Genomic DNA, 15,818 nt, shown 5'->3' on the forward strand with positions numbered 1-15,818 from the left:
TCTATTGAAATCCAATTGGAACATAGGAACAGGAGTAGGCCATTCAATCCCTTAAGCTTACTCTACCATTCAATGACATCATGGTTGATCTGTGGCCCAACTACATAGACCTGCCTTTGGCCCATATCCCTTAAGATATTTGCTTAATAAAAGGTTTTAAATCTTAGATGGAATTTTAAGAACTGATCTAGCATCAACTGCTACTTGTGGCAACAAGTTCCAGACATCCATCACCTTTTATGTGTAAATGTGCTTCCTAACATTGTGTGAATAGTCTGGCCCTAAATGCTCAGACTATGCCTCTAGTTCTAGAACCCCCAACCAATGAAAATAGTTTACCTTTATCTGCCCTGTCTTTTCCTGTTAATATCTCAAAAACCTGGATCAAATCTCCCCTTAACCCACCAAATTCTGGAGAAAACAGGCCCAATTTATATAATCTTTCCTCATAATATAGCCCCTGAAATTTAGGTATCGGTCTTGCAAACCTATTTTGTGCTCCGTCCAAGGCCAATAGATTATTTCGAAAGCATAGTGTCCAGATCTGCTCACAGTACCCCAAGTGGAGTCTAACCAGTGTTTTGTTCAGCTGCAGCCCAATTTTTTTACCCCTATCTTCCAGTCCCTTAGATATAAAAAACAGCATTCCAAAGCCGCCTTGATTAATTTCTGCAGTTGTTCGTAGCATTTTAAAGATCTGTTTACCTGATCCCCCAAATATCTTTGGACATCCGCTGTATTCAACTTATTATTATCTGGAAAGTACCCTGATCTAACCTCTCTCGTCCCAAAATAGCTAATCGCTCACTCACTTACATTGAACTTGATCTATCACAACTTTGCCCATTCATTCAATATCTCTTTGCAATTTTATGCTATCTACAGTTTACAGTGCCGCATAACTGAGTGTCATCAACAAACTTGTAAATACGACTTTTTATCCAAGTCATTAACAATGAACGTGAATAATCAAAGCCCGGACACACATCCTGCCAATTTGAGTATCAAAGTTTTCTACGCCACTGCTCAAAGTTATGTTAAAGCACATGCAGATATCAGCACCTGAAATCTTGAATTCTTCTACAAATTATTTTGCTCAGACTAAAATACAGAGGGCTTTGGCATCAATTTAAACCGATACACTGACAAGAAGCAGATGCTTTGGCAATGACAGTGCATTCCACACACTCAATCTAGATTACTTTGAAATGATACAGTTGCCAGTTAGGGGTCTTTCCGGGCAGTGGAAATGTCCCTAACTCTGAACCAGAAGGTCCAGGTTCAAGTCCCATCTACTCCAGAAGTGTTTTATAACTTCAATAAAAACAGAAATTGTTGACGAAAATCAACAGGTCTGCATCATCAATGGAGAGAAACCAGAGTTAATGTCTTAGTCTGGTGACACTTTATCAGAACTCATCTGGACCGGTTGATAGGAAACATTCATTCACAGTCAATAATTAGAGGATGTAGAGGGCAATTATTAGAGTGCAACGTTAGGTTAGGATTAAAGCTAGAGGACGTGAGGAGATATCACAGACTTTACTGAATACTGGAGTGCTTCTAGGTCTACGTTCAACCAGATCTGCATCAAATCAATGAACAGAAGGGAAAAGAAGGCAAGGTAACTTGTTCACTAAGTAGTAGTCCTTGTCTCATCCTGAATTTGTAATATTGCTGGAGTGGGAGGCACATTGTCTAACAGTGAACAGGTTCTCTTCCTGCTGTTGGCAAACTTACTCAACCCTGCCACAGAAACCAATCAATAACTTGAGCAAGAGGAAGCAACTGAGAATGAATTTTAAAAGTAGTTTTAGAGCATGTTGGAGTCAGGATTATTGCAACATTATAAATCCACCAGTGAGAAAAACTGACACTTCAAAATCTTTCAAGGTTATCCTGTACTCGGATAGTGGCACATACAAGACTGGAACAATCACTTGTAACACCGCCACTGAACAGTGTCAGGGAAATGTGTTGGTGCCAACATACCAAAGTGACCCTGATAGTAGGGAAAGTGAGGACTGCAGATGCTGGAGATCAGAGTCGAAAAGTGTGGTGCTAGAAAAGCACAGCCGGTCAGGCAGCTTTGAGGAGCAGAAGAATCGACTTTTTGGTCTGAAGAAGGGCTTAGGTCCAAAACGTCGAGTCTCCTGCTCTTCGATGCTGCCTGACACTGAGAATAGGGAACATGAACAGAAGTAAAGAACCTCTTTATTCTTTAAAGACTTTGCTATTGTATAGATATATATGCATGCACTTTGTACATTCTCAACATTATGACCAATGCAAAATGGCTCACAGCAAATTAAGCTCCAAGAACTAAAATTTAAAACCCAGTGATGTTTTAACTAAGTCAGAGGGTTTAGGTCCAAGATCGTAAACTTACTCTCGACTGTTTTACAGGTCAAATTTGGTAATAAATTTTCCAGTCACTTTACAGAAACAGACTGAAGCATATCCAAACCTTTCAAGTGCTTACATGACAGACAAGTGAAAATAGCATGAAAGATACTATTTAATAAATATGCAATGTGTTTGATGATTAATATGTCATCATTTTCTAAACTTACTTTTTATCGTAGATAAGTGACCAGATTTTAGACCCAAGGCGAGGCCACGATATGAAAAGAGATGCAATCCAGCCGTGCGTCGAGCAGATTCAAGTGTAGATTTACAAGAGCTTCGTTGCTGGAGGCTGCCCATCTGAGCGACACAAGCAACACTCTGGGTGGGTACCTCAAAAGAATCTGTGCAACACTCGATCAATTTCACCCTCAACCTTGACATTTAGAACCGGGAGACAGCACCAGGGGCCAGAGCAAACAGGCATCCCTCATTCATAGGATGTTTTTACCCATCTTTTAAAAAAGGTCTAACATTCACCGAAGAAAACTACAGGGACAGAAAGCAATCTCCCTCATTAAATTGAGGAGTTCTGGAGAACATTAGACACTTGACACTTCTCTTCAGTCCACTGACGAACAACTCTGTCCTCCCGTGTCACGTTATCATAAAGACAAACTGGTTTGATTGGCTGTGAACTTCTCTATGTCCATTACAAATAACTGCAAGCTCTTTGAAACTTGAAAAGCATATTCAAGTATCCAGCAGTGAGGGACTGTATTCCTGAAATAAAGCACCATGGATATTCTGTTTACTCAATAACTTATCTATCAAAATGCTTACTGAGGTTCATTAGGACTCGTTAGACTTTAAGAGCAACAGTGAAGATGCTTATCAGACAAATGCCGATAAAGTTAATTACATTGACATGTGCCAAGGATAAAGATAACTGGACTGAGATTTTTCAGCCCTATTCCTGAAAAATCAGTGGCACACAGAGGCATTTTGTTCCTGAAGTAAACACCAAATCCCAACTTCCTGTCCGGTCTTTGTGGTGTCAGCACACAAACAGGAGCAAATGTAAACTAATTATCAAAAGATCTCTGCACCAGAAATTCTCCAATAGTGTCAAACTCCAATTCAAGCACAACTGTCTCCAGAAGTGTTTCGACTAAAGAGTATGGTCTCAGAACCACAACAGGCCATTCATTCCTTCTAGCTTATTACACTATTCAACTATGTGACTGATTGGCATGGTGGCTCAGTTAGCACTGCTGCCTCACAGCGCCAGGGACCAGAGCTCGATTCCAGCCTCAAGCGACTGTCTTTGTGTGGAGTTTGCACATTCTCCCAGTGTTAGGTGAATGGGCCATACTAAATTGTCCGCAGTGTTCAGGGTTATGTGGGTTAGGTGCATTAGTCAGGGGTAAACATAGAGTAATAGGATAGGGGAATGAGTCTGGGTGGTTTACTCTTCGGAGGGTCGGTGTGGGCTTGTTGGGCTGAAGGGACTGTTTACACACTGTTGGAATTCTGTGATAAGTAGGGATTCTATGATTAACTTTATCAAGCAATTTCCGCCACCTCCAAACAGACCCCACCACCAGGGATATATTTCCCTCCCTACCCCTATCAGCGTTCCGGAGAGACCAGTTCCGCCACGACTCCCTAGTCAGGTCCATACCCCCCACCAACCCAACCTCCACTCCCGGCACCTTCCCCTGCAACCGCAAGAAGTGCAAAACTTGCGCCCACACCTCCCCTCTCACCTCCCTCCAACGCCCCAATGGATCCTTCCATATCCGTCGCAAATTCACCTGTACCTCCACACACATCATTTACTGTATCTGTTGCACCCAATATGGTCTCCTCTACACTGGGGAGACAGGCCGCCTACTTGCGGAACATTTCAGGGAACACCTCTGGGACACCCTCACCAACCAACCCAACTGCCCCGTGGCTGAACACTTAAACTCCCCCTCCCACTCCGCCAAAGACATGCAGGTCCTTGGCCTCCTCCATCGCCAGACCCTGACCACACGACGACTTGGGGAAGAGCGCCTCATCTTCTGCCCAGGAACCCTCTCACCACACGGAATAAATGTAGATTTCTCCAGCTTCCTCATTTCCCCTCCCCACACCTTATCTCAGTCCCAACCCCCGCATTCAGCACCGCCCTCTTGACCTGCAATCTTCTTCCCGACCTCTCCACCCCCACCCCGTCTCTGGCCTATCACCCTCACCCTCATCGCCTTCCACCTACCGTATTCCCAGCACCCCTCCCCCCTATCTTTTATCTCAGCCTGCCTGGCACACCAGCCTCATTCCTGAAGAAGGGCTTATGCCCAAAACGTCGATTCTCTTGCTCCTTGGATGCTGCCTGGCCTGCTGTGTTTTTCCAGCACCACATTTTTCAGCTCTGGTCTCCAGCATCTGCAGTCCTCACTTTTTCCCTTTCTTGTATCATCCTTGAACAGTCTTGCCCCAATGGGGCAAACATACCTGGCTGTGCACCTAGCTCTGGGCCTGAACAGTTGGATTTGTACACCCTTCTCAACAGCCTCAGGAAGCAGAGTCTGGATTAGGCTAGCGTTAGGGTCAGCTCCAGTGGGAGACTGTAGCTGGGTGGGCTTAGGTGACTCAGGGTTTGGTTCTCAGACCACACTGCTTTTCTTGCTACATGTTCATGACTTTGACCCGAGTGCATTTAGTACAAAGCTTGGAAGTAAGAAGAACTATGAAGAAGATAGTGATGGACTTCAAGAGAACACAGACATTAGTGCAAAAGACAGAAATGTGGCAGTTAAACTGTGAACTGGTGAAGTTTAGAAGAATGAGGAGACAACATAAAGCTTAAAATTCTAAAGGGGGTGCAGGAAGAGAGAGAGGACTAATGCACACAGATGGTTGAAGCTGGTCAACGTGAGTAGAGAAAAAGGTCCTGAGTTTTATGAATAGAAGCAAACAGCACAAAAGAAAGAAAATCATTATGAACTTTGATAAAATAATGCTTCAGTCTCAACTGGAATAATATTTCAAATTGTGGCCACTGCACATGTGAAAGCTGGAGGAAGAGTGTAGAAAACCTTTACAAGGAGGGTTCCAGGGTTGAGGGACATCTGTTAATGTGACAGACTGAAGAAACTTAGAGTTCTTCTTTTTAAGAGAAGGTTGGGAGGAGATTTTATGAATACATTCAAACTCCTGAAGGGCTAGGTGGAGGGATTGAAAACCAAAGGACAATGATTTAAGGTGGTTAGCACAACATGAGGTAAAGGTTCTTCCTTCGGCAAGTGTTTAAAAATTTGGAATGGACTGCCTGAGAGTGTGGTGGAGGCAGGTTCAACTGAAGCTTTCAAAAAGTACAAAGGGGGAGAGAAATGCTGGGATACTGGAGAAGTCAGAGGAGTAGGACTGACTGAGTTGTTCTTGCAGAGAGTCAGCAAAGACACAATAGGATGCACACCCTCTTCCAGGGATGTAACCATTCTATGAAAAGATCAATTTTATCAGAACTCATGATATTGCAAAGAAGAATGTCATTGATGCAAAACTTGGCACAAGATTTAGAATGTCACGATTTAGAATGCCACAACATACAAGAGGAAATTGAGAGAAGACAGAGTCAGATACAGAAAAATAAAAGCCAAGGAATGCATGTGAAATAGCACAGGAATTCAAATGTCATGACTAGAAAAACAGAATTAAAAAAGTCAACTGAAAGAAACTGCAAAAGACTCAAAAGTCAGATGACTGAAGAATCAATTTTGGAAACGCTAACATTCAGGATCTGCCAAATGAAAATATCTTCTATTTTATTTGCATCTCCACTGATGCCTTGGAACTTGACAGCTAAAGTTCACACAAGCTATACCAAATTAATGAGTGACTACTGGAATCACTGTGAAAGCACGAAGCAAAAAAAAAGGCATGCCATTTAATGAAACAACTGGCAATATAAGGACACAACATACAGAGGCATTATTCACACAATGTATCTGAAGACTGGGCAACTTAGGAAGTGTTTCCAGCTCATATCATTTTTCTCTCCAAACTGAACTGTTATATGTATTAACACTCTAAACAGTATTCACTTTTACCAGTAACAATGTTTTATTTTCTGTACAGTAGCATCCAGTGGAGTCGTTACATTTTTTGAATTGTGCACCTTGCTTGTACATCCATTTCCATTGACTCTGTTAGTTTAGATGAAACCAAAGATGAACACAGCTGAAGTTAACAATGCTGGAAAACATTTTAGAAAAAGGGTACTAATTGGCTTGAAATATACACCATAGAAAAGCACAGTATAGGAAAAGGTCCTTCGGCTCACCATTTTTGTGCTGACCAATGCTACTTTAAACTATTCTCGTCTGCCTGTACATGGTCTGTATCCCTCTATTCCCTGCCTGCTCATGTGTCTGTTCAAATATCTTTTAAACATTGCTATCATATCTGCTTCTGACACTGCCCCTGGCAGTGTTCTAGGCACCCACCATCCTCTGCGAAAAAAAAAATTGCCTCACACATCTCTTTTAAACTTACCTCCTTTCACCTCTGCCCCTAGTATTTGATATTTAGATTTAGATGTATTTAATATTGTCACTTATACCTAGGTACAGTGAAAAGTGGATCGTGCCTCTACATTCAGATGCCACCTTGGATTACAGAATAAACTCATGAATAAATTGTACAAAGAAAATACTGAATAAATTAATATTAAATTGATATTACAAAAACTGAAACAGCTTCAAAAGTTCATCTTTCCCTTTCCATTGACCTCACCCTCTCTATTCCTCCAGTCTCCGCAGTGCTACATCATCCCTTGAGTCCTGGCTCCACCCTGGGAAAAAGACTTTGACTATCCAATTTGTCTCTCAATTTTACACACTTGTATCAAGTCACTCCTTAGCCTCCAACGTGAAAACAATCCAAGTTTGTTGAACCTTTCCTTACAGCTAATGCACTCCAATCTATGTAATATCCTGGTAACCACTCTAATGCCTCCACTTCCTTCCTACAGTGTGGGGACCGGAACTGCATACGACACTCCAAACGTGACTTAAATAAAGTCTTGTACAGCTGCAACAAGACTTGCCAACTTTTATAATCAATGCTCTGATAAAGGCAAGCATGCCTTCTTTACCACCTTGTCCATTAGTATTGTCACTTCCAGACAGCTATGGACTTGTACCCATAATCCCTCTGTGTATCAATGCTCCTGTCATTTACTGTATACTTTCCACTTGCATTTGACCACCCAAAATGCACCACAACACAGTTGTTTCAATTAAACTCCATCGGTTATTTCTCCACCCAATTTTCCAACTGATCTATATCCTGCTCGTACCTTTGACAATGTTCCTCGCTATCCACTATGAATTGTGTTTCACAGAAAATAACCTGAACAGGGAAGGTCAAGAGAGATGACATACAACCTGTCCTGGAAACATCACCTAAAGAGAGCATGGAGCCTTCAAACAGAACAAACAACTCCTTCATTATGCTCCTGCAGGTGAACATACAAAAGATTCCCATGGATGAGCTGTGTAAACAGAGAGACATTTTTAAAACAAAGGTTCAAAGGAATCGATACTCTGAAGTGGTTTATGCGTAATTACTACTGTTTGACTGGGACTTCACCAAAAAACCATCTTGAAAATGCAACACTTCAACATTTACAATTTCACATGTGATATATGCAGTCAGAATAAGGAACAAGATGCTCAGTCATATATGGAATATCTTGTAAAAAAGGAATGTTTATGTCTAGTCTCTGCTTTTGTTTCCTATATGACAGTGGCTGTACTTAAAAAATAATGTGAATTCCTTTTTTTGAGGAGTGTGACAGATGTGTTCAGAAAATTTGCAAATATGTCTTTTAGTTCTACAGAATATATAATCCTGACATCCTTATTCTAAGGACTATTGTGGTTCAGAAACAAGTCCACAATTAATCAAACCAATCAAGAACTGGGCAGTAAGATACAGTCTTGCCAATGCTACCTTACTTAAAAACATATATTTTGAGGAAAACAATGCAAAGTAGCATGCTAGTGTTAATGCTTTTGTGCACGCAGTAAGAGACCACTGCATTCAACTTGAGCAACTTTCCCTCCATTGATAGTCTCTGTACAGAATGGCCTGGCATGGAAAATAAGGAGGGCACTGAGATAGAAAATCAAATCAGCCCCAACATCGGTGCAGCAACATATACCCTCCACCTCAATAACTTGCTTCATAATTTTTATTTATTCAGCCCCCTTAAAAGACCATGGATTTTGAAATTTGATTTTCCAACTACTTAAAATATGCCTCAAAACAAAATTCATAGAAGTATGAAAGGTATAGGACATTTAAACAATTTTGAAATTCTGAGCTATTTTTGCTCTGTGTCATTCACAATCATGGGCAAAACGATGGGAAAACTCAGTTGTACACTGGGTCGGAGATGGAGTCACAGACGTATAGTGGGATGTAAGTGAATTCCTCCTGGATGAACATGCAGTGTGTAAAACCATGCATACAAAATAGAAATAAAATAACTTTAATATAACACATCTACATTTGCTCCTCCATATAATCTACATAAATAAAAGTCCCCGAGAGTCCATCACCCCCTACATTTTTCAAAACAGCAATCTTCTTTGAGATGAGGATAGCCACAGGATACTCCTACACAATCAGCCTACCTCTCCTAACGTTCCTGGAGATAAATGTGAGGTGCTGCATTTTGGAAGGAAAGAAGGGCAGGACTTATACACTTAATGCTAAGGTCCAGGGGAGTGTTGATGAACAAAGAGACTTTGGGTTGCAGGTTTAGAGTTCCTTAATGTAGAGTCGCAGGTAGATAGGATAGTGAAGAAGGCGTTTGGTAGGCTTTCCTTTATTGGTCAGAGTATTGAGTACAGGAGTTGGGAGATCATGTTGCAGCTGTACAGGACATTGGTTAGGCCACTTTTAGAATATTGCATGCAATTCTGGTTTCCCTCCTATCAGAACGATGTTGTGAAACTTGAAAGGGTTCAGAAAAGATTTAGAAGGATTTTGTCAGGGTTGGATAATTTGAGCTCTAGGGAGAGGTTTACAAGATGATTAGGGGTTTAGATAGGGTTGACCATGAGAACCTTTTTCCACGAATGAAGTCAGCTATTATGAGGGGGCATTGCTTTAAATTAAGGGGTGGTAGGTATAGGACAGATGTTAGGGGTAGATTCTTTACTTAGCGAGTCATGAGTTCATGGAATGCCCTGCTAGTAGCAGTGGTGACTCTCCCTCTTTATGGGCATTTAAACGGGCATTGGATAGGCATATGGAGGATAGTGGGCTAGTGTAGGTTAGGTGGGCTTGGATCAGCGCAACATCGAGGGCCAAAGGGCCTGTACTGCGCTGTATTTTTCTATGTTCTATGAATAGGCTGGGGCTGTTTTCTTAGAGTGTCAGTGACTGAGGGGTGACCTTATAGAGGTTTATAAAATCATGAGGGTCATGGATAGGGTAAATACACAAGGTCTTTCCCTGAGGTGGGGCCGGGGGAGGGAGTCCAAATCTAGATGGTGCAGATTTAGGGTGAGGCTGGGGGTGGGAAGAAATTGAAAAGGGGCCTATGGGTGAAAAGCTGGCAAATGGGACTAGACTAGATTTATTTAGGATATCTGGTTGGCATGGACAAGTTGGACCGAAGACACTGTTTCTGTGCTGTACATCTCTTCGACTTTTATTCTCACTTCAATCACTGGAAATTAATCTGTTTCAAAAACAATATTATTTCTATATAATTTTGAAAACAAAAATGAGGATTATATCATTAAATTATTAATTTAAAGGACATTCTAATAGGCTCCTCTAAAAATAAATGAAGATTTTGTATTTGTCTTCTGCTTTTCATATTCAGTGGGTGCCTCAAAGTGATTGACAGAAAATGAAGTACCTTTGAAAGTATAATTGCTGCTATAATGGAGGAGGTGCATCTGCTCATCCACCCTCTGGAGTGTGTAACCAGCACCAGAATGGTCTCCATCCGCCTGCTGCATCTGCCCCACCCTTCCTCCCCACATACTACCTTCTCCACGTCACCACCACTCCCACCCCCGCGCCGCTCCACAGTTCCCTAGCCTCTAGTCATGTTTGCCCCTCCCTCTGAGCTGTTCTGTGTTCACACCACCAGCCCCTCCCCACCCCCCCCCCCCACCCCCGACTGCTGTATGTTGCACCCTACCCCCAGCTGCCATACAACTGTTTCCACCCCCCCCCCCCCCCCCCCCAGCTCCTGGGTGTGCATCTCCCCAGTGGGCTGCCAGCTTTCTCTCTACCTCAACACCCTGCTCGCTCTGCCACCTTGTGGTGGCATTGACAACAAATACAACCTTCGTGCTCAGCAAAATCCCACAAATGATGGGAACTGAGCAATAACTATCAGCCAAGAAATCCAGAGCAACTGCCTTGCCCTTTTCCACCCACACTCCATTTCCTAGTGGCACTGTCGGTTCTCCTATACCTAAGGGGAGTGCGGTGGTTCAAGTCAGCAGCTCACCACCACCTTCTCCAAGAGAACGTTTTACCTGCAAGACAGCAAACTGACAGTGCGATGCCCCCATACCTGCTGCCCTAGTTGTCAACCCCTTGATTTCTGTGGCACCTGAATCCAGAATGCGGTGATTCAGAGGCAAGTATGCCACCACTGATTCACAGCTAACACAGAGGGTCCACTACCTGTGAGTCTGGAGTGCAGGCTGTATTGAATATTGGGGGAGGATGCAGGGTGGAAACCTGACCGTCCTGTTTAAACATTCTTATGTGGTATGGCCCTAGAAAAACACAACATGTCAGGCAGTAACTGAGGAGCAGGACAGTCGACGTTTCGGGCATAAGCCCTTAATCAGGAATGTTGGGGGGGGTGTCCAAGGGTGCTGAGAAATAAATAGGGGGTGGGGGAGAGAAGGTCCCATTCCCCACCCACCTTATCCAACCCTCCAACTTGGCCCCACCTTTTTGAACTGCCCTACCTGTCCATCTTTCTTGCCACCTATCTGCTCCGACCTATCACTATCACCCCCCACCTTCATTAACCTATCGCCTCCATAGCTACCTTCACACTCTCCTCTCTCCAATCCCACCCCTCTCCCATTTCTCTCTCAGCCCCCTTGGACATCTCCCACATTCCCGATGAAGGACCTATGCCCAAAATGTCGACTCTCCTGCTCCTCAGATGCTGCCTGACCAGTTGTGCTTTTCCAGCGCCACACTTTTTTAACGATGATCTCCAACATCTGCAGTCCTTACTTTCTCCTTAAATATTCTCTTGCTGCATATCAAAAGGTCACTGATTGCATTGCAATTTGGGCAAAAGGCTGATTTGCTGCTTCGCAATGGGGAAAGACAGGATGGTAAAACTCAAAACCATATGGTATTTCTTCAACTTCCCAATACAGAACCAGAATTAAAAAAATCACATTGAATTCTCTGGCAAAGACCCTTTCGCTCCATAACAGTGTTTATACAGTACATGAGCCTCCTCTCACCAATTATCATCTGATCTTTCCCATATCACACTATTCCTTCTCTTTCAAGTGTACATTTCACAGGAAATAGGATGCAATGTTATCTGTATGTAGTAATGAATTCCACGTGCTCACTGCGCTCTGTGTAAAGAAGTCAACTGTAGTGTCTCCCACCCGCCCTCCTCCTCTAACTTAGTTAATAAGGTAAGGTTCATTGTAAACTTCTTCTATTGAATATAAGTTTGTTATTAATTTTATAGCAACTTGAACTCAGCTTTCTACTTTAGTACTGAGTGGGTGTTCAGATAAGTCGGGTATGGATGCTAGGGCAGTTGCTTGCTCCTCCTGCAGAATGTGGCAGGTGGGAGACATACACACGTCTCCGCTAGCTTCATCTGCGGGAGGTGCACCCAACTCCAGCTCCTTGAAAACCGTGTTAGGGAACTGGAGCTGGATGAACTGCGGATCATTCGGGAGGCTGAGGGGATAATTGAGAGGAGTTACCGGGATTGGTCGCTCCTAAGGCTCAGGACAAGGATAGATGGGTTACAGTTACAGGGAGGAAAGGAGACAGACAGACAGTGCAGGGATCCCCTGTGGACATTCCCCTCAGCAATAAGGATACCATTTTGGATTCTGCTGGGGGGTGACCTACCAGAGGAAAGCCATAGCGGTCAGTTCTCTGGCACTGAGTCTGACACTGTGGCAAAGAAGGGAAGGGGGCAGACTAGAAAAGTACTCGTGGTAGGGGACTCGATAGTTTGGGGAATCGACAGGAGATTTTGTGGTCAGGATCGGGATTCCCAGAAGGTATGTTGCCTCCCTGGTGCCAGGGTCCGGGATGTCTCTGATTGGGTGTATAAGGTTCTAAAAGGGGAAGGCGAACAGCCAGAAACCGTGTTACATATTGGCACTAATGATATAGCCAGGAAAAGGATCGAAGATATAAAAAGTGATTTCAGGGAGTTAGGATGGAAGCTGCAAAGCAGGATGAACAGAGCAGTATTCTCTAGTTTACTACCGGTGCCACGAGATAGTGAGGCGAGGAACAGGGAGCGGGCGCAGCTTAACATGTGGTTGCGCAGCTGGTGTGGGAGGGAGGGCTTCAGATATGTAGATAATTGGGATGCCTTCTGGGGAAGGTGGGACCTGTACATGAAGGACGGGTTGCATCTGAACTGGAAGGGGACCAAAGTCCTGGGTGGAAGGTTTGCTCGAGTAGTTCGAGAAGGTTTAAACTAGTATGGCAGGGGGGTGGGAACCTGAGCTATATACCGGTGGTGAGAGTTGATGCAGATGAGGCAATTGCAAGAGGTAGACCAGCTAGTGGGAAGGATTTTCCTGGGAAGGAACCAAGGGATCAGTTAAAGTGTGTTTGTTTTAACGTAAGGAGTATCAGGAATAAAAGTGATGAGCTTAGAGCATGGATCAGTACCTGGTGCTATGATGTGGCCATAACAGAGACGTGGGTTTCTCAGGGGCAGGAATGGTTGCTGGATGTTCCAGGGTTTAGAGCATTTAAAAAGAACAGGGAGGGGGGCAAAAGAGGAGGGGGTGAAGTACTACTAATCAGAGAGGGTATCACAGCTACAGAAGCTTCCATTGTCGAGGAAGATCTCCCTACCGAGTCAGTACGGGTGGAAATTAGGAACAGCAAGGCAGCAGTCACCTCATTCGGGGTTTACTACAGGCCCCCCAATAGCAGCAGGGAGATTGAAGAAAGCATAGGTCGGCAGATTTTGGAAAAGTGTGGACGTAGTAGGGTTGTTGTAATGGGTGACTTTAACTTTCCTAATATTGATTAGAACCTCTTTCGAGCAGAAGATTTGAATGGAGCTGTTTTTGTAAGATGTGTTCAGGAGGGTTTCCTAACTCAGTACATTGACAGGCCGATGAGGGGAGAGGCCATTCTAGACTTGGTGCTTGGAAACAAGCCAGAGCAGGTATCAGATCTTGTGGTGGGAGAGCATTTTGGTGATAGTGACCACAACTGCCTCACATTCTACATAGCTATGGAGAAGGAGAGGATTAGGCAAAATGGGAGAATATTTAATTGGGGAAGAGGAAACTATGATGTGATTAGATATGAGTTAGGAAGCATGGATTGGGAGCAATTGTTCTATGGTAAAGGCACTATAGACATGTGGAGACTGTTTAAGGAACAGTTGTTGCAAGTGATGAATAAATATGTCCCTCTGAGACAGGCAAGAAGAGGTAAGATAAAGGAACCTTGGATGATGAGAGCAGTGGAGCTTCTTGTCAAAAGGAAAAAGGTAGCTTACATAAGGTGGAGGAAGCTAGGGTCAAGCTCAGCTCTAGAGGATTACAGGCAGGTGAGGAAGGAGCTCAAAAATGGTCTGAGGAGAGCCGGAAGGGAGCACGAGAAAGGCTTGGCAGAACGGATTAGGGAGAACACAAAGGCATTTTACACTTATGTGAGGAACAAGAGAATGGTCAAAGAAAGAGTAGGGCCGATCAGGGATAGCACAGGGAATTTGTGTGTGGAGTCTGAGGAGGTAGGGGAATCCCTAAATGAGTTTTTTTGCTTCTGTCTTTACGAAAGAAGCGAACCTTGTAGTGAATGAAACCTTTGAAGAGCAGGTGTGCATGCTGGAATGGATAGAGATAGAGGAAGCTGATGTGCTGAAAATTTTGTCAAACATTAAGATTGACAAGTCGCCAGGCCTGGACCAGATTTGTCCTTGGCTGCTTTGGGAAATGAGAAATGCAATTGCTTCGCCACTTGCGAAGATCTTTGCACCCTCGCTCTCCACTGGAGTCGTACCTGAGGACCGGAGAGAGGGAAATGCAATTCCTCTCTTCAGGAAAGGAAATAGGAAATCCCCGGCAATTACAGACCAGTAAGTCTCACGTCTGTCGTCTGCAAAGTGTTCGAAAGGATTCTGAGGGATAGGATTTATGATCATCTGGAAGACAATGGCTTGATTAAATACGGTCAACATGGCTTTGTGAGGGGCAGGTCATGCCTCACAAACCTTATCGAGTTCTTTGAGGATGTGGCTAGAAAAGTTGATGAGGGTCGAGCTGTGGATGTGGTGTATATGGACTTCAGCAAGGCATTTGATAAGTTTCCCCATGGTAGGCTCATTCAGAAGGTCAGGAGGAATGGGATTCAGGGGAACATAGCTGTCTGGATACAGAATTGGCTGGCCAACAGAAGACAGCGAGTGGTAGTAGAAGGAAAATATTCTGTCTGGAAGTCTGTGGTGAGTGGTGTTCCACAGGGCTCGGTCCTTGGGCCTCTATTGTTTGTAATTTTTATTAATGACTTGGATGAGGGGATTGAAGGATGGGTCAGCAAGTTTGCAGATGACACAAAGGTTGGAGGTGTCGTTGTCAGTATAGAGGGCTGTTGTAGGCTGCAGCGGGACATTGACAGGATGCAGAGATGGGCTGAGAGGTGGCAGATGGAGTTCAACTTGGATAAATGTGAAGTGATGCATTTTGGAAGGTCGAATTTGAAAGCTGAGTACAGGATTAAGGATAGGATTCTTAGCAGTCTGGAGAAACGGAGGGATCTTGGTGTGCAAGTACATAGATCCCTTAAAATGGCCACTGAAGTTGTTAAGAAAGCATATGGTGTTTTGGCTTTCATTAACGGGGGACTGAGTTTAAGAGTCATGAGATCTTGTTGCAGCTCTATAAAACTTTGGTTAGACCGCACTTGGAATACTGTGTCCAATTCTGGTTGCCCTATTGTAGGAAAGATGTGGATACTTTGGAGAGGGTTCAGGATGCTGCCTGGACTGGAGAGCTTATCTTATGAAGTGAGGTTGACTGAGCTTGGACTTTTTTCTTGGAGAAAAGGAGGAGAAGAGGGGACCTAATTGAAGTATACAAGATATAAGATACAAGATATACAAGAGGCATAGATAGAGTAGATAGCCAGAGACTATTTCCCAGGGCAGAAATGACTAACACAAGGGGTCATAGTCTTAAGCTGGTTGGAGG

At 43.7% G+C, this 15,818-nt stretch overlaps 1 protein-coding gene across 4 annotated transcripts in view; it reads right to left on the reverse strand.

Moving 5' to 3' along the window:
• Positions 1 to 15,818, reverse strand: part of shroom3 (shroom family member 3) — a 410,779-nt gene that overhangs the window by 79,615 nt on the left and 315,346 nt on the right. Inside the window, exon 1 of one of the 4 annotated variants that reach the window (XM_060825787.1) lies at positions 2,574 to 3,150. The exons of the other annotated variants lie outside the window; for them this stretch is intronic. The gene's annotated coding sequence lies outside the window, so the exon portion shown is untranslated. Of the gene's footprint in view, positions 1 to 2,573; positions 3,151 to 15,818 lie in introns of those variants that run through there. 4 annotated transcript variants of the gene reach the window in all.

Source organism: Hemiscyllium ocellatum, chromosome 1 (assembly GCF_020745735.1).
Source record: "Hemiscyllium ocellatum isolate sHemOce1 chromosome 1, sHemOce1.pat.X.cur, whole genome shotgun sequence".
Lineage (NCBI taxonomy): Eukaryota > Metazoa > Chordata > Chondrichthyes > Orectolobiformes > Hemiscylliidae > Hemiscyllium > Hemiscyllium ocellatum.